Source organism: Mixophyes fleayi, chromosome 1 (genome assembly GCF_038048845.1).
Source record: "Mixophyes fleayi isolate aMixFle1 chromosome 1, aMixFle1.hap1, whole genome shotgun sequence".
Lineage (NCBI taxonomy): Eukaryota > Metazoa > Chordata > Amphibia > Anura > Limnodynastidae > Mixophyes > Mixophyes fleayi.
The window spans coordinates 130,101,551-130,128,674 of record NC_134402.1 but is presented as its reverse complement, the minus strand read 5'-3'; the positions used below and the strand labels follow the sequence as shown (position 1 = coordinate 130,128,674).

The window sequence follows — 27,124 nt, the reverse complement described above, 5'->3', positions numbered from 1 at the left end:
TAGCCTGAAATTTCATGACACTTTGCCCATTTTCTATACACAGTCCTAATGGGTCATTGGACATGAAATAGGCCTTTCTCTTATGGTCTGATTGGCAAAATACCTGAAACAGCACACTGTTTGAACCATCACGCCGCTCACAAGCAGCGCTTTCATTTTGGTCTTTTGAATGGTGGTTTTCCGGCGGCTTTATAAACCCCCTAATAGTAAATCCGGCTGTTTCTATGTTGAACATTGTTGAAACCGTCATGGCGCTTTACACAGAGGCGGGTTTGAAAACATCTTTTCTGGTCGTTTGGACGGCGGGTTTAGCCTTAGTAAATCCGGCGATGGCTAAACCGCCGCCAAACCCGCCGAAAGTCGGCGGGTTTACAAACACGCCTGATAGTAAATCTAGCCCTAAGTGTCTAGCTGGCATTAGGGTCACCAGGAGGTGCAGGCAACTGGACTTTGGTGTCATCCTTACAAGTGCTGTTGTTTACTGTGATGCAACCAATAAAAGTATGTTTGATTTCAAGCAAGAAGCTGTCGGTGTCTGATATCTTTGGGGAGTCAGTGTCACAAGGTGTCAGAAGTGCTATATATATATATATATATATATATATATATATATATATATATATATGTTATACTTATTACAGAAATATTCAGAAGTATGTCTATATGTCTATACTGGCGGCTTTTATTTGTCCTTTTGCTACGGTGTAGGGATCTATTTTTGTAGAGCTTTTCAGCAGGATACAGAGGGTTTTCATTAAATTACTGATTTCAGTTCTCCAGGATTAAAGCAAAACAGCAAGTGTTCAAGCTTCAGTACAAAAATGATATCCTGAGTGAGTATACTGATTACTTCTTAGTCTCATTTTGTGGACACAAACATACAAAGTCACATATATTTCTCTTTCTGTCCATATACAAAAGTCTGGGTAATGTTCCTATATATTTGTATTTATCTAAAGTTTTCTACACATATCTAGGTAGACTGTTTTTCTGTTGACAGAAGAACATGAATGTACTGACAGGGTATACCAAAGACACTTCCTATTTTATCTATAATTTGAATCCATTTGGCATAACATAATTATATTTGTTTCAGATAAAAAAGTAAATCACATAAAAATTGATTAGATTTGTTGGCTTTATGAAATATGGGAATAAAATTTGGGTTAATGCATTGGAGGGTCTTGATATAATGAAATTTGCTGCATCGATCAATCTTACTTCTGTGAATTATGTTGGGGTTTTTTTTCGTTTAGTTTGCCAGAAGCTTTTGCTAAGATAATTTATATTAAATCCCATTGCAGTGGTACAAATCAGGAAACATTAAACAACTCAGATAAATGAGTTTTCAAATAGAGTTCAGAGTTTGAAGCTAATTATCAAATTTTAAGGTACATGCATGCACATTCTGGGCCCGATTCATCAAGGCAAGCAATCTGAGAGCAACCTGCATTTTCTTTTACAAGCACATATTTAGGTTTTGTATACTTCCAAATTCATCAAGGCTCGGATCTCAAGATAGGTGTGCTGTTGAAAATGGGGGCAGGTCTGCTGTGCTCTACTGCACAAGACACTGCAGGGTATGTCCAATAACTATGTGGATTATAAAATCGTCAAAGAACAACCAATAAAAAAATATATATATATACAAGTTAACCCGTGCATGATACTCATGTATTCTAGTCAAATCAAGCTACTTAAGGTGTTAAAAAGGTTCTTGTCATGCATTTGGGCCATAGCCTAGGCCTCAACCACCAACCACTCCCCACTGTCACCCCGGCAACCACCAATCACTCCCAACTGTCACTTCTCCTTCAAGAAATATATATATATTTTTTTAAATCTTTATAAACACTTTTAACAATTAACAAATTAAATTAACAAATTAAAATCATCTTAGTATACCAAATTTCAGCCCTTTCTGATTTTTTTTTTCCACACACACTAAGAATTTAGTAGGTCAGTGTATAACTCCGCTCCAGTCATTAGCCAAACCCAGACTCACCCAACTGACTGCCAAACTGAGTAGTGTGATTCGTCACTCCACAGAGCACGTTTCCACTGCTCCAGAGTCCAGTGTTGGTGCGCTTTACACTGCTCCATCTGATGCTTGGCATTGGTCTTAGTGATGTGAGGCTTGCATGCAGCTGCTCAGCCATGGAAACCCATTCCATTAAGCTCCCATCACACATGTTTTGTGCTTACATTAATACCAGTGGAAGTTTGTAACTCTTCAGCTATGGAATCAGCAGAGCGTTGGTGACCTTTATGCACCATGAGCCTTAGCAGTCAATGACCCCGCTTTGTGATTTTGCGTGGTCTTCCACTTCGTGGCTGAGTTGCTGTTGTTCCTAAACTCTTCCACTGCACCAGTGGAAGCAGTTCTGGCATGAGACAAGAAGTAGGCCATTGTCATGCCTTGACATAAGACCAAAAAAGCCACTTCTTATGTGTGGAATTATTTCTACCAAAATCCTGACAACAGTTGTCTAGCCATGTGTAATGGATGTAAAGCCACACTCAGTCGAGGGAGGGACCTTAACCATCTTGGAACCTCATTCATGTTACGCCATTTGACGAGAGTTCATGGCAAGGTGTTGGGAAAAGCTGAAAGTTATGGTAAAAAATAACAACAAGCAGTCCATCATCAGCTAGGACCCTTCTCTCACCTACATCCTGACGCCTGCAATCTACACCCACAACACTGTCCTCATCAATATCCTCAGTAGCAATTGGAGTTAGCCCTGTATCCAACTTGATAAGGCTCGATGACTCCTTCACTATCCTTGATTTCTATGAAGAATTCTTGAGCGTTAGTCCAACTGCTGCTGCTGTTGTTGCTGCTGGGGGTGAATTTTCATCCCATAAGCAGTCCAAGAAGAAGAGCATTAGTACTTTACAACAATTAACTGTGAAACAATATTTTGCTAGAGGAAGCAAGTATGACAGCAGTCACCCAGTTCCAAAGCGGATCATAGATGCCATGGCTACTATGCTACTGTTAGATCTGCGTCCAATATCCATTATAAACGCAGCTGTTTTTTCACAGTTAATTGAGGTTTTGTGTCCCCATTACAAAATTCCATCGCACACCATTTTTTGAAGAAAAGCTATTCTTCAACTGTACCAGAACGTTCGTAAAAATGTATTCATTGGGCTCAAAAATGCCATTCTACCCACTGTACACTTAACCACAAATATGTGGACAAGTGAAAGTGGCCAAACCAAAGATTATATGATTGTGACAGCCCATTGGGTTGGTCATTCACCTTCTCAAGCAGGAAGAGCAGCAGCATGTACACCACTACGTAACATTTCTCACAGGCAGGCTACTCTTTGTATCACCGGCTTCACTAACAGGCATACAGCTGATAATTTGGTACTAAAACTAAGGGATGTCATTGATACATGGCTTATACCACTTGGACTCTCCCCAGAATATGTCATTTCTGATAACACCAACAATATTGTGCAAGCATCACAGCTGGGTGAATTCCATCACATTTCCTGTTTTGCTCACACAATAAACTTGGTGGTGCAGAGCTTCTTGAAAAATAACCGTGAGATGCAGGAAATGCTTTCAGTGGCCCGTAAAATGTCGGTACATTTCCGGTATTTTGCCACAGCATGTAGGAGATTGCAGCAGCTCCAAGAACAATTTAACTTGCCCTGCCACCAACTTAAGCAAGAGGTGTTAATAAGGTGGAATTCCACCCTGTACATGCTTCAGAGGATGGAGGAACAGCGCAAAGCCATACAAGCGTATTGCACAAGCCATGACATTGAGAAAGGAGGGGGAATGTATTTCAGTCTTGCACAGTGGAGAATCCTTTCTGTGCTGTGCAAGGTGCTGAAACCATTTGAAGTTTTCACATGTGAAGTGAGTTCAGACTCTGATAGCTTGAGCCAAGTCATTCCCTTATTCAGCTTTTGGAAAAGCAGCTTGACAAACTGAAGAGGTAGATGAAAGAAAGCAATTCCGCAAAGTATGTTGTCCTTGTAGATCAAGTACTTAATTCGCTTTGCAATGATCCAAGAGTTATTAAAATTTTGAAGTCGGATCACTATGTTTTGGCGACTGTGCTTGATCCTAGGTTTAAGACCTACATTGATTCTTTGCTTCCAAATGACCGAGATCTGAACTGATGCAAGAAGATCTTGGTCAGCAAGTTGACTACTGAGCTGGTCCTTGGCTTGACGACGTCTCCTCCTTCAGTTTCTCAGGCAGCTGCTGCTCGTAAGAAATTGCACTTTCCAAAGAGAAGTATGGATGATGCAGGAGGCAGACCACAACAGTTTGACATCTGGTATGGTTTGAAAGATTTTACAAAAAAAAGTTTGACCTCAGCCATAACTCCATCCGATCCTACTATTAACATGCAAAGGATGGTGGAGGATTATTTTCAAGAGTTAATTGAAATGGAAATGTCAGACAGTCCCTTTCCATATTGGAAGGAAACACAAGCCATTTGGAAACCCACGTGCAAACTTGCTTTGCAATAAGCTGCCCACCCTTCAGTGTGTACTCAGAAAGAGCTTTCAACACAGCCGGGAACCTAATCAATGATCGACGTAGGAGGTTACTTCCTAAAGATGTGGAAAAGATGATGTTCATCAAAATGAACTACATCTTCCACGAGGAAGGCCTTTACCGGCAAATACATCCAAGTACTGACACTTCTCTAATGGCGGATTCCAGCGGAGATGAATTAATAGTCTGTGATGATGATGTGCATACTGATGAGGGTGAGGATGGTGCTGAAGATGATGACGACATCATCTTGACAGTGTAGAATTCATTTCACACCACTGTTGGTCTAACATGCCTTAAGCCAATGATAGCTGGTTTAGTGGGTGCCCAAACAAACCAAGCACTTCAGCCACAAAAGTGGCAGCCCTCGTCGCTGAAGTGCTTGGTTTGTTAAAGTGTGCATGTCCTTTGTAAGATCCAACATATGGGTGAGTGGGAGGGCCTAAAGGCAATTAAATCTTGCACCATTAATCTTTCCTGGCACTGATGTGTGTTTCTGCCATTACTCTAACAAGCCCTTTGTTAGCTTGTTTAGGGAGGGCCATGTTGGACTTGCACTTCACCCACAAAAGTGGCACTCCTTGTGGATGAACTGCTTGGATTGATCAATTGTGCATGCTACCTCACGTAATTGTGGGTGACATTGTTATCTTGTTTATTGGGCAAAAGAAAATAAGCACTTCAGACACAAAAGTGCCACTTCTTGTGGATGAACTGCTTGTCTTGATCAATTGTACATACTACCTCTACTAAAATTTAATGTAAATCACTGGAAATTAGTGTTAGGGAGGTTAGTAATAATGTAAGTACAAAATAATAACGAAATTATGTAATTTTACCCCAAAAAATGAAATTTAGTAAAAAAATTGCTAAACAAAACCAAAACATGCAAGGGCGGTTTTGGCAAAACCAAAACCAAAACACGGGGGTCAGTGAGCATGTCTAGTCCCAACAGGTTTTAGTTGCCTTAGCTAAACGTTTTACAGTATCGCCAATCTTAGAATCTATTTCATTGGCAGGGTATTTTTTTTATTAAATTGTGAGTTCTCATTAAAACATTTATTAGAAAATGCAAGCTGTTTTTGGCCTAGATCCTGAGTCAAGATGTATAACTTGTTTTACCAGAAAAAAATGATTTTACTAACAGAGATGATCTGGCACCTAGCAAACAAAACTTATATAGTCCTTTATAACAAGAACAAACAACAAGGAACAAAGGAGGGTGTATTACAAGCAGCCAATAGGCAAATTTTTCCGTAAGAATGACAAATTTCAAATGGAGATTGTATTTCATACCATCCTATCACTATAATGCTGCCCAGTTGCATTAGAGAATACAAAGGTTCTTAAAGTATCTGATATAGAAGGACAGCTAAGTTAAAGAATATAGAAAAAAGTAAAGTGTGGTACTATATTTATTTTTGCTAAATATATTTATCTATTGTGACATTATTTAGGAAGTGCCCAGAATGTTGGTGCACAGAAGGACAAAATGGTGTCCAACTAGCAAAATCAGGCTTTTTAAACAAAATTATCTTTAATTATCAGTCGCTTATCAGCAAAAATAATGAAAACAATAAACATCTTTCCATTCAAGTCACTACTTCACTGCTTGACCCCTCCTAACCAGTCGGCTGTTGAGTCACTTGCCACTATTTTCATGAATGACTCAGTTCTTATATTTCTGAGATCATCTTCTGTCAGTCACTATAATCACTTTACTTCACTTTATTTCTCTTCATGGCAGGTAGACTTCCTTCACCTAGTCTTTTTCTATGATTTTCCTGCGTCTTGCAGGACATACAGTGGCACCACACTTAGCTGGGCCTTTCATTATAACCTTCAATTTAAATGGGTAATATCTTTTGAATAGTAAAACTACTGCATCAAAATTTGAATATTGGCAATATTTGTCTTTCTCAAATTAGAAACTTAAAAAGTCAAAAAAGGTTTCCATGACATTTGGTGGTATCCATTAAGCTTTTTGGGTGGTTTGTGTGCTATTGTTTGAATGAAGTTTCTAACATTTACCAAATTTAAGTGTAAAAATTAACATTCATACATCAGTGCGTGCTGTTTTAACTGTCAGCAAGAAGACAGCAAGATGTGAGCAAGATGAGACAGTTTGTCACCGGGTAATGCCCTGTCCGCCTGCTCAGCATACAACTACTTTATGCTGTTGGTGCACAGTCCTCCTTCCTCTATCTCTTAGTCTGTGGCTTCCTGCTTGCCTCCATTCTCCTTTCTCACATCATGACACTGACTTAGTCACATGTAGATCTGCCCATATTTACACAATCACACAAATGAGGTCATTGGCTTTCACAAGATTAGCGCAGTTATCTTTTTCTGATCTGAATTTTCTGATATCTAATTGGCTATAGATTGTTCTATCCACATCATCTTCAAAACCGAGGAGATTTCACACATGAAAGATAAGAAGATTGACTACATTATGGTGCTCAAACCTTAGTCAGATTGACCCTAAATTTTTTAGCACTTACATAGTACATAAGCTTCTTAACACTTACAGACTCTCTTTAAATGTATATGCAATCATTTTCAAACAACTTACTTTCTGTAACTTAACAGTCCTTATTAAACTATAAAACCAAAAGGAACAATGTCCACCACAAACATCTGTTTGTCTAGCAGCTATTACACATTGTCCACATTACACCTATTTCACATGAAAACTTTTACCATTACAATAAAAATATTAGTTATTTTATACAGGAGACATTTTGACAAGTGATGGTGGTTATATAACTACCATCTCATGAACTCAATTTCTCTAGAACAAAACTGCATGCCTGAAATCTAGCCCTCTTTGAAACAAAAACACACATTCCAAAGAGTTGTTACAAGTACCTTGTTATCTTTTCCCAAATAACCAAACAACATCACTTAACTTGTCAGTCACTATTTTCACTTTCCAAGTAATAATTTCCAATCACTTAAATGACTTAGAATTTCACTTTGTAATCCAGAAACTATCTTTCTCATCAAAGTATCAATTTCCAATCACTTAACAATCTTTCTAATAACCCATTCACACTCGCTAAAAAACATTGGTTTTTGCCGGGGCGAGCTCCCACGACCCGGGTCGAGGCTCAGTGTGAAAGGGGGTCAGTGCAAAATCCTGGGTCTGATGACCCGGGAATTAGAACTTTTGCAAGGGTTATTTCTGTGTCAGTCCCAGGTCGCCTGCAGTGTGAACTGTGCGACCTGGGATTTCTCTCACATAAAGAAGCTGATTGGAGGGATTGGGAACACTGGAGGATGATGTCATTTCAATGCTTCAGAGAACAGAGATAGGAGAGAGCATGGCACACTGGCTAGAGGAAGAGGTTGCGTAGCTGCTGGCCATTAGAGGAAAGAAGGAAATCAAAAAAGAGATCACAGGCACTATAACAGAGCAAAAATACTAATAGATAAATTAATAAAATAAAATAATACTAACAGATATGGCCATGATTAATGTAATGCTTTGAACAGTCACCACCCACTTTAGCCTCGTCTTTGTGTGCAAAAAAAAAGTTTCCTTTAAATGACCTCACAATTTTTCAGCCAATCAAGCCTCTTGTGATGACTCACACTTATTGCCAGGGCAGAACCGGGTTCAGTATAAATGGAGGCAACCTGGGAAATTCCCTGGTCCACGGTACAGTGTGAACAGGGTCTCTGAGCTGGGATGCTCTGTGACACGGCAAAAACTCGGCTTGAAAAACCCGGGATATTATCATGGCAGCAATTTGCAAGTGGCATAAGTACACTTCTTAAACAACCAGTTTCTAAGCATTCAAGTCACTAACAATCATTTTCTAAGCATTCAAGTCCTAGGCCTTGAAAAAGACCTATTTTAAAGGTTGAAACTCATTGTCAAATCTATTAAGAAAAAGCGGAATCCTACCAGTTCAGGGACTTATTACATCCAAGAAAGGAGGAAATGAGGTCTTATAACTCTTGCTTTCAACCTCCAGAGTCTGGTAGGAGCAGACTCTGGTTCCTTCATCATCCCAGTTGCCTAGGCAACTGGGACGAAGGAACCGGAAGTAACGCCCCGGTCGTCATGGAAATGGCCAGGACGCCACCAGCAGGGCACAGAGAGTCGCGGCGGTGCCCACAGCCGCCCAGACTGCTGACAGTACCTCCTCTTGAGGAGGGGTCAAGGTACCCCAACATCCAGGCTTCGTGGGAAATTTCTTAAAAAATTCCTTAATGAGCCTCTCAGCGTTGTGGTATCCAACATCGCTCTTCTGGGCCGTAACCATTCCAGTGCACTAAGAACTGGACCTGACCTTGAACTTTTTTTTGAGTCCAAAATTCTCTCCATGATGAACTCATGGTAGCCATTCAGAAGCAGAGGCCGAGGCCTATTCAAAAGAGGCTTATTGAGCTGGCTAGGGGACACAGCTATTTTTAGAATACAGCAATGGACGATGCAGGGAATTATTAAAGAAGGTGGTAGCTTAAGTCTGAAGGACACTGGGTTGATCTTTTTCTCAATCGTAAAGGGTCCAATGAATCGGGGTCCTAGTTTCCTACAGGGTTGCCTCAATATGATGTTCCGTGTAGACAACCAGACTCGATCCCCCACTTTGAATAAACATGGACCACAATGACGGTCAGCAAAGGATATAGACTTGTAAGAAGCTTGACGTAGTGCGGAGTGCAACTTTTTCCAGACGGACTTTAGCCAAGATGTAAAGGCAGGAGTCCCGGAATCACCAGCAGAAACAACAGAGGAGAAGGAGTTCGCTTTTGGGTGGAACCTGAGGTTACAGAAGAACGGGGATGAATGTGTTGCAGAATGGCAGGAATTGTTATATGCAGGTCTTTTTTTCCCATTGAACGTTGGGAACGGCATTCCGGCACTTTTTTTTTAACTTTTTTTTTTTCTCTGCAGTGCTGCTACAGTGCAGCACCGCATCTGTGTGTGTCCTGCTTTCGTCAGCTGGAAGCAGGACAGCGAGAGGAGCCACGATCGAACTGAGAAAAATGAAAATGCCTAAGTGGAACTGACTCTGCAGAGCCGGATCGTTCCACTCACTATAAGTTGACCACCGCCGGAATTCTGCACAATACTCCTCAGCAGAGCGATGTCCTTGCCTTAGTGCCCGAAGATGGGACTCAGCTGAGGCCACTCTGTCTGGGTCGTCATTTAGCATACACAAGGCCAGGAAGAAGGCATCCACAGTTTGTAAGGAGGGACTTGCTGGCGGAAGGGTGAAGGTCAAGGACTGGGGATCGCACTGGAGTAAGGAGATTACGATACCGACTCTGCTGTTCAGAGCCTGAGGAGCGTGGTCTCAGGCAAAAATATAACTTGCAACTCTCCTTAAAGTTGCAGAAGGCAGATCTGCACCCAGAGAATCGGTCGGGCAGGTTCAATTTTGGCTCTGTAAAGACGCCAGAGGAGGCCTGTTGAACCTGCAGGTTTCTGGAGGACTCTTCTTGTGCTGACAAGCAATGAAATAAACTCTGTACAACTTGTGACAAGGCCTGGATCTGATTTACCAGGACCTGGGCTGGAGAAAGGTTCGGCTTGCTGTCGTCCATGACAGAATTACCTCCAATCTTAACGGCCGGTTATAATGTTATGGCAACCAGTGTGGCATAAACTTGTAAAACTATAGCAGTAGTGGTCTTCACCTATAGCAGTCGCCTTTCCCGTAGAGACTGGATATACTCAAAGGAACTCAGATACCCCCAGGACTTAAAATTGTACTACACTGAGTGTATGTTCACACGGCAGCGCACAGGTACAGGAGGTAATACAAAGAGTAGGGACCGGCCATGAATTCTGCAGAGTGGGCAGAGCACAGGTGGAGATGACAGGTGCTAGCTGGATAAGGGCCACAGGCAAATGTTCTGAGTCCGGGTACAGACAGAAGGTCAGGGTCACAGGCAACTATTCAGAGCCTGGGTACAAGCAGAAAGTCAGGGTCACAGGCAAATATTCAGAATCTAGGAACAAGCAGAGGTCATACACGGGAGAACAATCTAAGGTTAAACACCAAAACAGCACAGAAGCAGGCAGCAATGCTGAAAACAGAAAGCTATAATCGACAGTGAGGCTCAGTCCTCACTGCCCTAAATAGTGCTAAGGACCACAAAGGGCAGAGCCCTGCAAGCCTGATGTGCCCATAGGCAACCTGAACGAAGGAACCGGAAGTGACGTTCCGGTCGTCATGGAAATGGCCGGGATGCCACCAGCAGGGCACAGAGAATCGCGGCGGTGCTACTGACACGGTGCTAACAATTTCCAAACAAAACAACCATTTTCTACCAATTACAACTCCTATTGCTAAAAATACTTACATTAAACACTGAACATATTAAACATATTAAGCCATTGTATATCCCCTCATGATCAAATATTACCACGGCCCACAAAGGCTTATGAAAAACTCCTCTTGTCCTGTCCATGGTGTGCTTAGAGTGGAAATGTTCCTGTCTCTTTCCAGTGTGTCTGCCAAAGTGCCTTTGTCATAACAGATGTTAATCACAAAAGACCTCTGTTGGCGGAGCCTCTGTACAGCATATAAGCCAGGCCTATTCTATTTTAAGATATGCTAATTATAAAAGGCCTATGCAGGTCATATTTGTATACCAGAAAAACTGCTTTGCTAAAGGTGTTACTTACCAGAAAATAATTAAGAGGGGGAGAGCTCATCATCAGTGTCAGTCACTAACAAAGTGATTTGACTGTTTAAACTTGCAATAAATAGGAAATATGCAAACATCTTGCCTGTTACCAGTTGTGAGGGCGGACATAGTTTAACCCTGGTTTAGTGTAATAACCAAACAGTAATAATAATAATAATAATAATAATAATAATAATAATAATAATAATAATAATAGTAAAAACAAAATTTGTAGAGCACGTTTAGTTTTAAAATTTAAATGCAAAATAAATAGTTTCCAAATTGGACTTTTAGAATTGAGTATATAGATTACTCAAAACCGATATAACACATTCTGAAAAAAGCAGTAGTAATGTTTTACTTTAAAAGCTTGCAAATGGCCTTCAAATGTTAATTAAATGATAATACATTAAAATAAGTATGGCATAACATGTTTTCTACTTAGGTAACTGGAGAATGTCCTTTATAATCCTATTACCTAAATGACCATTTTGTCATTCAGAGAGTGAAGTACATTGGTGTTTATTAATCACTTAAAATCAAATGTGGCATTTTCAATTTTGCAAACTCAGATCCCCAAATTCAAGACATCAGCTGGAAACCTATAAAAGGGATGTAGAGGTTCTGCATGGTTACATTTTAATAAGATTGAAACTATACAGGTTTCACAGGAATATTAGCTTGCTTGGCCATCTAAAGATTCTTTTGACATCATAAAAAATAGTTGTGCAACTTTAACAATTTTATGTGTTTTGGTTTTTATACTAACTGAAAACTTTTAAGGAAGGATCATCTTGCGTTATATACATAGGCTGTTTATATGGTATGTGAGCAACTCCATTAAATTACATATATGTTTTCAATATAATTGCCTACTCCCCTTAATTGTCCTTGATTAGGGTTAGATTGCCCACACTCCTGGGATAGCTGACAATTATATCAGGAAAGTGCTTACTTGTTTGCAAGGTGAATGAGGACATACTATGATTTTGCAAGTTGCATCATCAAACTTCCCCCACTTCAGTGAAAACTGAGTGGGCGGGAGAGTGATGACTCCATTAATGTGATCATATGCTTTGCCTGACCATTTGTTGACACAAATCACATAACTAAACAGTGCCCATCTTTTCTTTGCATACTTTGTATCTACATTTCCTGGAAACAAGGTATAAAAAGACATACATATTTGCCTATACAACATGGTAACTGTGGCCTTTAGTTTAGAAGAATTGGTCTTCTGTGGCATATCATTAATTAGGTTTTACTGATTAACAGACACTGCTATGTAGCCTTTTCGATTGGTCCATTCCCTTTCACTTCGCACTTCATTCTTTATTATATTCTCTGCAAGATGATTCAAATACTAATTGTCCCAACCATGCTGCAAGCAATATAGTGATTACAGGTGGTGGTCACAAGAGAGACAGATGCTGCAATGCATCATTGTATATGTAGTTCATATACAGAATCAGCAGAATTTTATAATTACTACTTTTGATTTTAAGATAGGATGGGAAGGGGTAAGTACATTATTGGAGTGTTCATGTAAATGGGGAAGAAGCAATCGCAGATAAGCCTGTCAAGAGAAATATCGATTGTGGGTGCTCGACACCTGGCTCAAGATCCAAGCTGATCATGATCAAATAAAAAATAAAACATAGGGTATCATCCAAAGAAAAAGTAATCTAAGCCCCAGTGCTCATAGCCTGTGCTAGTTGCAGCAATTGCATTGGGATGAATAGCATGGGTCCACCCCCCCCCCCCCCACAACATTTGTATACTGTAAAAGGAAAGTTAACAGCATGTGGTCCCCGTGTCATAATGCAACACAGCCCCAGCCAATTCAGCACAAGGCTGAATTAAATAAAGGAATCCAACCCCCATAAAAATGTGTTACCGATAGGAAAGCACGGGGACTCATCATCAACATCAACTTTTATTTATATAGCGCAAGCAAATTCCGTAGCGCTTTACAATTGGGAACAAACATTAATAAAACATTACTGAGTAATACATACAGACAGAGAGGTTAGAGAACCCTGCTCGCAAGCTTACAATCCTCCCCTTACAAACATCCCTAGCTGATGGGTGTTGGGGCAGAAGTGTAAATTATTTACTACTGGTTCCAACAAGCCCTGCCAGTCATAAACTGCTTGGGTATCCTGCCACTTGTTGAACTTCATGTGCCGGCATACCCGTGGCTGTCAGCACATGAAGAAGCTTGTAGAAATACAGATCCCAATGGGCATATAGTGCCCATTGAGATCTGTAGTGCTACATACAAAAAGATTGTTAAGAAAAAACATCAGAACACATAAATACTTTACTTAAATAAAGACTTCCCCAATCCCTAGTTAACAATTTTTTTATTCACCCAAATCCGTCAGGATACTCTTCATCCTGCAGGCTTTCAATACATTGGGGAAAAAAACTAGAGATGGGCGGGTCCGGTTCTCCGAGAACCGAACCCACCCGAACTTTGGGTATCCGAGTACCGAGCTGAGCAGCTCGGTACTCTCCCGCCCATTCCGAATCCAAATCGAGGCCGAACGTCATTGTGACGTCGTCGGATCTCGGGACTCGGTTCTCGCGATACTTCAACTTTATAAATACACGCCTCCACAGCAATCCATCGCCATTTGACAGAGGGAGAGAGCAGGGTGTAGTCATAGGCTAATTAGAGCAGGGACAGAGAATACCATATTGTTCTTGCAATTGCTCTAACCAAAATCGCTAGTGCAGAGAGGAGGATAGAGGTTTATTATTTTTTCTTCATATTTGGCACTCCCCAGCGCTTTTGGGGTGTCCCCCATAATTGTGCATTAATATTTCTGGCTGTCAAAAGTCATATCTGTCAGCAGTATCTACTCAATAATTTGTAGCACACCTCAGTGTTTTTGGGGTGTCCCCCATAATTGTGCATTAATATTTCTGGCTGTCAAAAGTCATATCTGTCAGCAGTATCTACTCAATAATTTTTAGCACTCCTCAGTGTTTTTGGGGTGTCCTCCCTAATTGTGCATTAATATTTCTGGCTGTCAAAAGTCATATCTGTCAGCAGTATCTACTCAATAATTTGTAGCACACCTCAGTGTTTTTGGGGTGTCCCCCATAATTGTGCATTAATATTTCTGGCTGTCAAAAGTCATATCTGTCAGCAGTATCTACTCAATAATTTTTAGCACTCCTCAGTGTTTTTGGGGTGTCCTCCCTAATTGTGCATTAATATTTCTGGCTGTCAAAAGTCATATCTGTCAGCAGTATCTACTCAATAATTTTTAGCACTCCTCAGTGTTTTTGGGGTGTCCTCCCTAATTGTGCATTAATATTTCTGGCTGTCAAAAGTCATATCTGTCAGCAGTATCTACTCAATAATTTTTAGCACTCCTCAGTGTTTTTGGGGTGTCCTCCCTAATTGTGCATTAATATTTCTGGCTGTCAAAAGTCATATCTGTCAGCAGTATCTACTCAATAATTTTTAGCACTCCTCAGTGTTTTTGGGGTGTCCTCCCTAATTGTGCATTAATATTTCTGGCTGTCAAAAGTCATATCTGTCAGCAGTATCTACTCAATAATTTTTAGCACTCCTCAGTGTTTTTGGGGTGTCCTCCCTAATTGTGCATTAATATTTCTGGCTGTCAAAAGTCATATCTGTCAGCAGTATCTACTCAATAATTTTTAGCACTCCTCAGTGTTTTTGGGGTGTCCTCCCTAATTGTGCATTAATATTTCTGGCTGTCAAAAGTCATATCTGTCAGCAGTATCTACTCAATAATTTTTAGCACTCCTCAGTGTTTTTGGGGTGTCCTCCCTAATTGTGCATTAATATTTCTGGCTGTCAAAAGTCATATCTGTCAGCAGTATCTACTCAATAATTTTTAGCACTCCTCAGTGTTTTTGGGGTGTCCTCCCTAATTGTGCATTAATATTTCTGGCTGTCAAAAGTCATATCTGTCAGCAGTATCTACTCAATAATTTTTAGCACTCCTCAGTGTTTTTGGGGTGTCCTCCCTAATTGTGCATTAATATTTCTGGCTGTCAAAAGTCATATCTGTCAGCAGTATCTACTCAATAATTTTTAGCACTCCTCAGTGGTTTGCGCTCAGAATGGATTCAAAGCAGTCCACATATGATCTAAATGAGCAACCAGGTTCTGTCACCAGTCCTGATGTTAGTGTTCCCAGTACGTCATCTGGCCAAGGCGATGTCAAACAACAGAGTGTTTTCAAATTAGTGCAAAAAACAAAAACCAAAAAAAAATTTACTGTATTGAAGCGAAAAAGAAGTGTAACTGAGCAAAAGTTAAGTGACGATAAAAAAAAATTGCAAGCATGCCATTCTACACACGCAGTGGCAAAGAGAGAATGAGGCCTTCACCTTTGGCTATTAGTGGCAGATCCCAAAAAGTTACCCAGGCTACAATTGGTGCACAACTACTGTTACGCGTCAAAGCTGAGCTGCAAGATACCAGTGAGGCATTACAGGAGAATATTTGCTCTGATTCACAAATGACAACAATCCCTGTGGAGAGTCCATCCAACAGTGGGATGTCTAATCGTGAGCATTCTGCTGATGTGTGCCTTAATAGCCCGAGTGTAGCCGGTGATACCCAAATTGAGGATGCCACTTTGGAATTAGAAGAGGATGAGGGGGAGATTTGTGTAGGCGACGAGGGCGCTAATGAGGATGTTGATGAGGATGAGGTTGTTTGTGTAAGTCCTGCACCAGTGGCAGCAGTTCTGGCACGTGACAAGAAAAAGGCCATTGTCATGCCTGGGCATAAAACAAAAAAATCCACTTCTTATGTGTGGAATTATTTCTACCCAAATCCAGACAACAATTGTATAGCCATTTGTAGTGTATGTGAAGCCACAGTCAGTCGAGGGAGGGACCTTAACCATCTTGGAACCTCGTCTATGTTACGCCATTTAACGAGAGTTCATGGCAAAGTGTTGGGAAAAGCTGAAAGTTCTTCCCAAAAGAATACAAGCACTCCCTCATCAGCTAAGACCCTCCGCTCACCGACATACCGACGGCTACAAAATACACCCACCACACCATCCTCATCAATATCCTCAGTAGCGCTCGGAGTTAGCCCGGCATCCCACTTAAGGCTGGATGACTCCGGCACTATTATTGATTCCTCTGAAGAAAGCGTTAGTCCTGCTGCTGCTGTTGCTGCTGCTGGGGGTGAATCGTCATCCCAGAGGCAGGTGAATAAAATGAGCAGTCCTACATTTCAGCAATTAACTGTGAAACAATCATTTGCGAGGGGAAGCAAATATGACAGCAGTCACCCAGTCGCCAAGCGAATCACAGACGCCATGGCTGCAATGTAAGTGTTAGATCTGCGTCCAATCTCCACAATAAACGCAGCTGGTTTTTCACAGTTAATTGAGGTTTTGTGTCCGCGTTACAGAATTCCATCGCGACACCATTTCTCCCGTAAAGCTATTCCACAACTATACCAAAAAGTGTGTAAAAATGTAGAGATTGCGCTGAAAAATGCCATTCTGCCCACTGTTCACTTAACCACAGATATGTGGACAAGTGGAAGTGGCCAAACCAAAGACTATATGACTGTGACAGCCCACTGGGTTGGTCATTCACCTTCACCAGCAGGAACAGCAGCAGCATGTACACCACTACGTAACATTTGTCACAGGCAGGCCACTCTTTGTATCACCGGCTTCACTAACAGGCATACGGCTGACAATTTGTTACGCAAACTGAGAGATGTGATTGATGCATGGCTTATACCACTCGGACTCTCCCCAGGGTATGTCATTTCAGATAACGCCAACAATATAGTGCGAGCATTACAGCTGGGTGATTTCCAACATATTCCCTGTTTTGCTCACACCATCAACTTGGTGGTGCAGAGCTTCCTACGAAATAACCGTGAGGTGCAGGAGATGCTTTCGGTGGCCCGTAAAATTTCAGGCCATTTCAGGCATTCAGCCACAGCATGTAGGAGATTACAGCAGCTCCAAGAGCAGTTTAACTTGCCCTGCCACCAACTTAAGCAAGAGGTGGTAACTCGGTGGAATTCCACCCTGTACATGCTTCAGAGGATGGAGGAACAGCGCAAAGCCATCCAAGCATATTGCACAAGTCATGACATTGGGAAAGGAGGGGGGATGTATTTCACTCTTGCACAGTGGGGAATCCTTTCAGTGCTGTGCAAGGTGCTGAAACCATTTGAAGTTGTGACATGTGAGGTCAGTGCAGACTCTGCTAGTTTGAGCCAAGTCATTCCTTTAATTAGACTATTGGAAAAGCAGCTTGAGAAAATGAAGGAGGAGCTGAAAGCAAGCAATTCAGCAAAGTATGTTGGCCTTGTCGATCAAGTACTTAATTCGCTTCACAATGATCCTCGAGTTATTAAGATCTTGAACTCGGATCAGTACGTTTTGGCCACTGTGCTTGATCCAAGGTTTAAAACCTACATTGAGTCTTTACTTGTAAATGAGCGAGATGTGAACTTTTGCAAGGAGCTATTGCTCAGCAAGTTGGCCGCTGAACTGGGCCTCGGCTTGACGATGTGTCCTCCTTCACTTTCTCAAGCTGTTGCTCGTAAAAAATTAAATTTCCAAAAAAGAAGCAGGGAAGACACAGGGGGCAGACGAGAACAATTTAACATCTGGGCTGGTTTGAAGGATTTTTCAAAAAAAAGTGTCACTTTGCCCATAAGTCCATCCAATATGAGTATAAACATGCAAAGGATGGTGGAGGATTACTTTCAAGAGGTAGTTGATATGGAAATGTCAGACAGTCCCTTTCCTTACTGGGAAGAAAAGCAGGCCATTTGGAAACCCATGTACAAACTTGCTTTGCAATACCTAAGCTGCCCACCCTCCAGTGTGTACTCTGAACGAGTGTTCAGCACAGCAGGGAACTTAGTCAGTGATCGCCGTAGAAGGTTACTTCCCAAAAATGTGGAGAAAATGATGTTTATAAAAATGAACTACATCTTCCACGAGGAAGGCCTTCACCATCCAAGACATCCAAGCACTGACTGTTCTCTAATGGCGGATTCAAGCGGCGATGAATTGATAGTCTGTGATGATGACGTACACACTGATGAGGGTGAGGATGAAGCTGAAGATGATGCCGATAACATCTTTTTAAAACTTTCTATGTAAGTGTAGGGTGCAATCTACCCCCAAAGAGGAAAGGGACTTGTGGCATTTCCATATCACATACCATCTTGAAAGGCTGCTGTTAGGGCAATTTATCCTTAAGGGTAGGGTGTCATAGACAGAGTGACCCTAAACTGGCTTTGTCCATTTTTCATAATATTGTACAGTCTATAATGGCTGAATTTTTTAGTATTTTATACAAGTGGAGGGGGGCCTAGAGAGACAGAAACCAAACTGGCTTTCTCCATGTCAATTAATATTGTACAGTCTATAATGGCTGAATTTTTTGGTATTTTATACAAGTGGAGGGGGGCCTAGAGAGACAGAGTGACCCCAAACTGTCTTTCTCCATGTCAATTAATATTGTACAGTCTATAATGGCTGAATTTTTTAGTATTTTATACAAGTGGAGGGGGGCCTAGAGAGACAGAAACCAAACTGGCTTTCTCCATGTCAATTAATATTGTACAGTCTATAATGGCTGAATTTTTTGCTATTTTATACAAGTGGAGGGGGGCCTTGAGAGACAGAAACCAAACTGGCTTTTTCCATTTCTTTACATATTTAACTATAAGTGTAGGGTGTAATATACATTCAAAGACGATGGCTGCATTGCCAATATGCATAGATGGAGAGGAACACAATCTGTTTTGTGTGTAGAATAGGCCTACCAACGAAGAATTAAACTGTTTTTTTGGATGATTTATTACCTCAACAATTAGATTACTTGTCTCTAAAACAGTTGGAGCACTAAATTGGGTTAATTTAGGCCCAAAAACATGGATTTTCCCAAAAAATAGCAAAACAAAACCAAACAAAACCAAAACCAAAACCAAAACACGCAATGGCGGTTTTGCAAAACCAAAACCAAAACCAAAACACGACGGTAATCCAGATCCAAAACCGAATCCAAAACCAAAACACGGGGGTCAGTGACCATCTCTAAAAAAAACCCAAAGCACATTGACATCAGTGACATGCTCCTTGCTGAGCTGTGATGCGAATAACCGGGAGCCCTGTCATAAACTAACCAATACAGAATGGCTTCGCTGTGATTGGTTAGAGAGGGAGAAAGCTGCTCTTATTGGTTTGCAGTGCTTAGACTCTGATACAATGCAGTTCATAGATACATTATACCCACACTGCAGGTTTCCCTGTTATCGTGTGACCAGCTCAGGTTGTCATAACCTTTGCTGGTTCTGGGTTTGAAGGGAGATAATCACCCCAGGCTATGAGCGCTGGTCCTTATCACTTTTAGGAGGAGGGCACTACATTTTTTTGTAAAAAAAAAAATTACTTGGTTATTCTCTTTTTATAAAACATTATTAACGCCAGTCACCGTCATCAAGCTGATATTGACTACTCACATGTGTACTGAATTATGATACGCTTAAACTGTATGATACATTTACAGTATATGGTGCGCTTTAACTATAACTTCATGAGGCAGAAACATTTAACATAGCATGCTGAGTCGCACATACCTGATGATTCTTCTAACTAAGAATGATTAATGTTGGTGAGAGTGAACATAGAGGACCTCATTTGCAAAGCACACTTGATGTGCACTGCAAAAAGCCTTGAGATGGTCCACCCAGTATACATCAAGAAACACTCTCACTCTCTGCACTTGAAAGAGGAGCACTGTACATGTGAATAGCACAAGAAATCCCAACCTTCTATCTCTAGACTTATCCCTGTAATTAAATTTAATAATCAAACTATTTTTCTCATTTAATAATCTCATTCCTCAAACTATTGTTATTTTTATACTGCTCCATAAAGTATGTGCACCAGTGGGACCGCTCCATATTTTGTAAAGAATGATCGGAATCTGCCCAACTGCTCCTCTCGGCGTCTGAAAAATACTTCTCTGTCATTTTGCTCCACAAACCTTGAACAAATTAAGACACGCAGTGGGACCTATACTGATTTTTACACTGTGCTGTGATGCTTTGCTTTTCGTGAATAACCAAAACTCTATGGACCTGAGTCATTAAAGAGAGCAAAGCAAAAAAAAAAGAGTAAATTCGCACCTTGGCAAAACAATGTTAAAAGGGTGAGGTACATTTAAAATGTGAAGCCAGATTTATAGTTGGAGTAGGGCATGTCCTAGATCAACTTTAAATTTTAGTGTAAAAATAAGGTTATCAAGTATTTGTGTTCTACATGACAAAACAAACAGTATTTTCGTTATGTGAAAAATAATAAACTAATTTTCACCCCTTGTATTGTAACATGGATTTGTCCAGGAACAAATTTACTCCTTTTTATGCCTTGCTCTCCTTAATGACTCAGGCCCTATTTGTCCATATTCATATTTAATAAGCCAATCAATTTAGTAATTTAATTAGGGAATACATGTGCTTGCAGACACTACTACAGAAACAAATATCCGAATCTAACAAAATTTATATTTAATTAAAGACATAAATGTGATTTAGAAACATTTTATTGTGATTCATAATGAGGGGTCTTTACTACTATTTTCATGAATCCACTTTTATTGTGAAGGGGCTGCAAACCAAATCACTGTGATTACTGAAGACTTTCTTTTTTATGCTATACAAAGCCCTATTTCAAAATAAACACCCAGCCAAACAGAGGTGTAACAGTGTATTGTCGGACCCCACAGCAAAATTCTGGAATCCTCAGCTCCAGGTCACACCCCCTATAGTTCCACCACTATATAGAACTACAGTCATAATTTGGGTTCTGGAGCAGCAAATAAGTCCAGGGGGTAAATTTATCAAGCTGAGAGTTTTCCACCGGGTTTGAAAAGTGGAGATGTTGCCTATAGCAACCAATCAGGTTCTAGCTGTCATTTTGTAGAATATACTAAACAAATGATACCTAGAATCTGATTGGTTTTTCAATCCCGCCGAAAAACTCTCAGCTTGATACATTTACCCCCAGGTCTATATGCACTTTTATCTTCTCTACTCTAGCACTCTAAAGTGTTATTTATCAGTTGTATCTGGAAAAACTTTGCTTTGAAGTAAACTGTAAGCGCTGCAGGCATGTTTTCATAGCTGTATAGAGTCTAATACACAAGCCGGACTTGTCACATTTATTACTGAATTTGTAAAGATTTCTATATTCTACCACTTCCTGCATACAGTTCTGCAAAGGTTCTGAATGTGTTTCAACATTTTAAAGTACATTGGAAGATTATTTTCCATTAAACTTTGCTGGCAGTTTAAATTAGCTTTAGATGAATGTTTGGCACACTTTTTCTATTCTGACTATTATTCTTATTGTTATCCTTTATTTTTAAAGTGGAAATTTATTACGCAGCACCATGCATTGAGAGGATCATAATATAAATAAATAGCATGCAAATACATGAAGCAAAATGTAAAGATGCTTCTACCCAAATGAGCTTACAATCTAAGAGGTGTCGGGAACAATTGATACTCAAGGTAGAGGAATAACAATTGTAGCTGTTGGTGGGGAAAGTGTATATGACTACTGTAAGGCAGAAGCATTATCAGCCACCAATATTAAAGCATAGATTAGTGACTGGTTTTGCTGTGCAGCTACCGGTCATATATATGGGTGGAGACATGAAAGATGAGCTACTCATGAACTATTCATTATAAAGATCTAAAAACACTTTTTTTTGCTTTGGCACTAGGCTTGCAGTTGGATACAGAGGCATGAAACTTGCTACGTGGCCGGTGGCCTGTGTCCCCAGGAGTTGTGACATCAAGAAGGCCACAGATATCACCAAGGTAAAAAAAACTCTGCCTTTGGTGTCATAACACCAAATTTGTAACTGTTTTGAATTTGTGATATCACTAAATTATATTGAGCCGAATGATAAACATCAATTGTAATATCTGTCACTGTGAAGATATCAGGTTTATCTGGCCCAATGCTACCCACGTCATGCTGGCTGGCCACGGGTGCCTTCCTATGCAAGGGAAGACTACCCAGTACCTTCTAGGATTCGTATAGTCACTCAGGCAAATGCACTTTTAAAGTAAAGCAATATATTTCTTGTAATAAAAACACTAGATTATTAGGTACACACAGTAATAAATGCCAAGCAGGTTTACCACATCATCTGTCCCTTACCCCACTAGCTTAAGGAGCTACAGTCACCTGAATGTCCTGACTTGATGACCCGTGGATCTACCGATGTATTTCACTGGTAGAGAACGGCAACTCTAAAAACCAGCCACCCTGCAGCTTCCAGTCTCAGAATGCATCTTCTCCCCCCTGAAGTGGCTCCTTATATCTAGGGTCAAATTTCCACAGTCCTTTCCCCTCCATCGGTTTTTTTTTCAACAGTGGTGTTTGCTTTTCCCTGTATACTAATTAGGTTACCGCTAGCAATAACCCTGTTTTCATGTACAATAGATTTTTGACAAACATTAATAACATGGACCAGTTCTGAGGACCAATTGCAGGGAGATCCTGAATATTGGGAAGACAGCCATTTAGAATGGAATACTCATTAGATTGACCTTTTAATTATTTCTGTCCGGTTTGCTAAACTTAGAGTGAACATTGTTTATTACATGGGTAGGTTATGGTGGATCATCTTGGTCCAGATGATCAAGGGATTTAGAGAGAGCACCATCTGTAATGTTTTTGTATACAAGGCAATAGGTGAAGATGAAGTTTAATGAGGAAAATAAAAGATTCCAATTATGTGCAGACATAGCTTCTGTGAAGAGAATATTGGCGATTTTTTAATTCATGAATACAGTAATGATATGAATTTCCCCTTTAAGAAGATGTGTAAATCCTCCAAGGCAAGTTTCACAGCCCAACGTTCTCTGTCTACCATGCAATAAGTATGACATAATTATTTTCAGTAGCCATTAATGTCCACATGGATGGTATTTTCCAGAGTTTTTGTGCTGATATAGAATTGTTCCAAATTCAAATAAGGGGACACCAACTTTCACGAAGAATCATAAGATGATGTCAGGATGTTTTGGCATAGAAACATTAGTGAATAAATTATTCAAGAATAGAAGGCAGAAATTTCTTCTGGAGGACTCAAGTGAGACTTTGCACCCCTCAGCTTTTAGGTCAATGGGCTATGGCCAAGTTAACATTGTAAATACTTTCTCTGCATGAATCCATTTTCTAAGTTCTTCTAACACATTGCAATACAGCATGACAAGTATCAAAACAATTTCAAGAGAAGACTTGACAGACTGTCATAGTTTATTTACATTTCTGTTGGGCCTGATATATTTGACATATATGAGAGCAGTATGCATAATGACAAATAAAGGATACAGGTGAGCAGAATACCAACTCCATAGATGCAATTGATAGAACAAATTGCATGGCATACAGAAAAAATACAGCATAGTACATGACAATGGACATATGAGTGAGCCCAAAAATAAATACATAACATAATAAATCACATGGAATACAGAACAATTCAGCATTAGATATGATGGAGAGTGACAAACATTTGAGCTAAATAATAAATACATGGATGCAATTTACATAAAAATTCACATGACAAACAGGAAACATTCAGCATCATGCACAAGGACAATAGATAGAGAAGACCCTGCCAGTGGGACCTTACATTTTAGAGGGGGGGGGGGGGGGGGGAGACAGTGGCAGTGTAGCACCAGCTCTCTGCTTAAACTCCCTAATTAAAAGTTAATGCAAAATTACAAACTATTGGTGGAAACTTAAGGGAGGAATCTGTTACAGCAGTGATTCTGTTATACTGTCTGTCTATTAGATCTCAGTAGTATTGGATTAAGATATTGACACTGATAATAGGCCATTTGCCAGGCAATTTGACAAGAAAATGTGCTGTACAGTATTCTCATATATGTATTGAAACATCTATGAACAAAATAATACTATCTTTCTTAAACATGCACATAAAGTATAATATGTGCCTGAATGATGAAAAAGCACCAATCTACTTCAACAGTGCAATCACAAGCAGCCAAGTACAATTGGTTCAATAAGACTGCCATCATCATTGTCCGCTATTTACACCTGCACATAACCACCTACAGATATGTCTTATATTTCTGTTCTGCATCTGTTCGCAATTGCATGTATGCACTCCCACTGTATTTGGTCTACGTTACAGCCCAGGCACAGGCTGGCATAAATGGCAGAATCACGCAAATCTGCATGGGTGCACACGAATGCACTAACTTTCTGGGAGTATACAGAGTGATTTCACGCAGGCTACGTTGCACAGACTGGCATACATAAGTCACTATGTCTAGTAAACAAAACATTTCTAGTTAGCTCCCTCCTTTACCTTCTTAAACTAATGGTTTAAGAAGCCCTTAAAGCAACCCCTGACTCCTGCCTCTACCGCCAGAGCTGCATCAAGTTCTCTTCCTTTGTCTACAGAAGAGAAAGGGGAGAAGCAAACAATTTAATTTAAATTAATCTCTTGAGTTGTCAACACAGGAAGAAGGCCTATTGCAGTGTGGGTAAGTTTTCCTGAACTCCAATGTTCCCTGGTATAAGACCCCAAAATCCTGTTAGTTTTAGGAAAGGACGTTATTGACTACAAATGTAAATACAAATGTAAGTTTAACTTAATAAAAGTACTTTAAATAGGCATAGAGGGAAGTTCTTGTCTTTCTAACCATTGGGTTTTAATTTACATAGTCAGTCACTGCTTTTCATATTTAATTATGTGTAAATGAATAGGATTGAGCCAAAATAAATTTTGCATATTATTAGTAGATGATCTTCCACCTATATATCAAAATGTGATACAAAGAATTTTGCTTTGTTTTGAAATACAGTGTTATAAAGCTTCAGAGCTTCATTATTTCATATATTTATATACAGAAATTTTCATTCCTATAACGGTGATGATATGTTTCATGTTGCTTTGATCCCTTTTATATCTAATAAGTGAGATTGCAAATACCAAACTTCCTTTACATAGGTCCCATCTACAGGGCCGCCGAGAGGGGGGGGGGAGCGGGTACAGTTTACCCGGGCCCGGCCATGCCAGGGGGCCCGGGCCGGGCCCTCGCTGCTAATTAAATTTATTTTTATTTTTTTATTATTTTTCTCTGTTGCGCTATTTTTTTTAAAACTTTTTTTATTTTTTTTTCCCGCGGGGGGGGGGGGGGGGGGGGGGGTGGGGTGGGGGTTCATGGGAGCTGGAAGAAAAAAAAATAAAAATAAAAAATACTCACGTGATCGCGCGGCGCCGTGTCCCTCCTCTCCTCCATTCACACTGACTGCTGGGCGTGACGTCATCAAGTCACGCCTGTCAGTCAGTGAGGAGCGCCGCAGCCAGCAGGAAGAAAGAAGACAGAAGAGGAGACAGAAGAGCAGAAAAGAAAAGAAAGAAGTTGACAAAAGGTAAGTAAAGAAACGGAGAGGCAAGGGGAGGAAAACAGGGAGGGACAGTATTATAAAGAAAGGGGACAGAGAAACAGAGGAGGAAAAAAAGGAGAGAGCCACAGAGTAATAAAAAAAAAAGTGGGAGAGAGGAACAGAGGAGGAAAAAAAGGAGAGAGCCACAGGGGAATAAAAAAAAATTGGGGAGAGAGGAACAGAGGAGGGAAAAAAAGTGGGAGAGAGGAACAGAGGAGGAAAAAAAAGTGGGAGAGAGGAACAGAGGAGGAAAAAAAAGTGGGAGAGAGGAACAGAGGAGGAAAAAAAGGAGAGAGCCACAGGGGAATAAAAAAAAATTGGGGAGAGAGGAACAAAGGAGGGAAAAAAAGTGGGAGAGAGGAACAGAGGAGGAAAAAAAAGTGGGAGAGAGGAACAGAGGAGGAAAAAAAGGAGAGAGCCACAGGGGAATAAAAAAAAATTGGGGAGAGAAGAACAGAGGAGGGAAAAAAAGTGGGAGAGAGGAACAGAGGAGGAAAAAAAAGTGGGAGAGAGGAACAGAGGAGGAAAAAAAAGTGGGAGAGAGGAACAGAGGAGGAAAAAAAGGAGAGAGCCACAGGGGAATAAAAAAAAATTGGGGAGAGAGGAACAAAGGAGGGAAAAAAAGTGGGAGAGAGGAACAGAGGAGGAAAAAAAAGTGGGAGAGAGGAACAGAGGAGGAAAAAAAGGAGAGAGCCACAGGGGAATAAAAAAAAAATTGGGGAGAGAGGAACAGAGGAGGGAAAAAAAGTGGGAGAGAGGAACAGAGGAGGAAAAAAAAGTGGGAGAGAGGAACAGAGGAGGAAAAAAAAGTGGGAGAGAGGAACAGAGGAGGAAAAGAAGGAGAGAGCCACAGGGGAATAAAAAAAAATTGGGGAGAGAGGAACAGAGGAGGGAAAAAAAGTGGGAGAGAGGAACAGAGGAGGAAAAAAAAGTGGGAGAGAGGAACAGAGGAGGAAAAAAAGGAGAGAGCCACAGGGGAATAAAAAAAAATTGGGGAGAGAGGAACAGAGGAGGGAAAAAAAGTGGGAGAGAGGAACAGAGGAGGAAAAAAAGGAGAGAGCCACAGAGGAATAAAAAAAATTGGGGAGAGAGGAACAGAGGAGGGAAAAAAAGTGGGAGAGAGGAACAGAGGAGGGAAAAAAAGTGGGAGAGAGGAACAGAGGAGGAAAAAAAAGTGGGAGAGAGGAACAGAGGAGGAAAAAAAAGTGGGAGAGAGGAACAGAGGAGGAAAAAAGTGGGAGAGAGGAACAGAGGAATAAAAAAAGTGGGAGAGAGGCACAAAGTAAAAAAGAAGGGGGAAAAGCAGCATGGAGGTCGCAGTGTGAGCATAAGGGGGTACAGTGTAGTTGTGATGAAGGGGCACAGTATTGTGTGTGTGATGGCACAGGGGGCTTGTTGCAATGTAGTGTGTGTGAGGTAGGTGGCGGCTAATTAATGGGCGCTATTTTGT

General features: G+C 40.5%; 1 long non-coding RNA gene across 1 annotated transcript in view; it reads left to right on the top strand.

Annotated features, from left to right (window-relative positions):
* LOC142105966 (uncharacterized) overlaps positions 1-27,124 on the top strand; it is a 76,792-nt gene that overhangs the window by 19,609 nt on the left and 30,059 nt on the right. Inside the window, exon 2 of the long non-coding RNA XR_012679728.1 lies at positions 21,962-22,058. This is a non-coding gene — a long non-coding RNA (uncharacterized LOC142105966). The remainder of the gene's footprint in view (positions 1-21,961; positions 22,059-27,124) is intronic.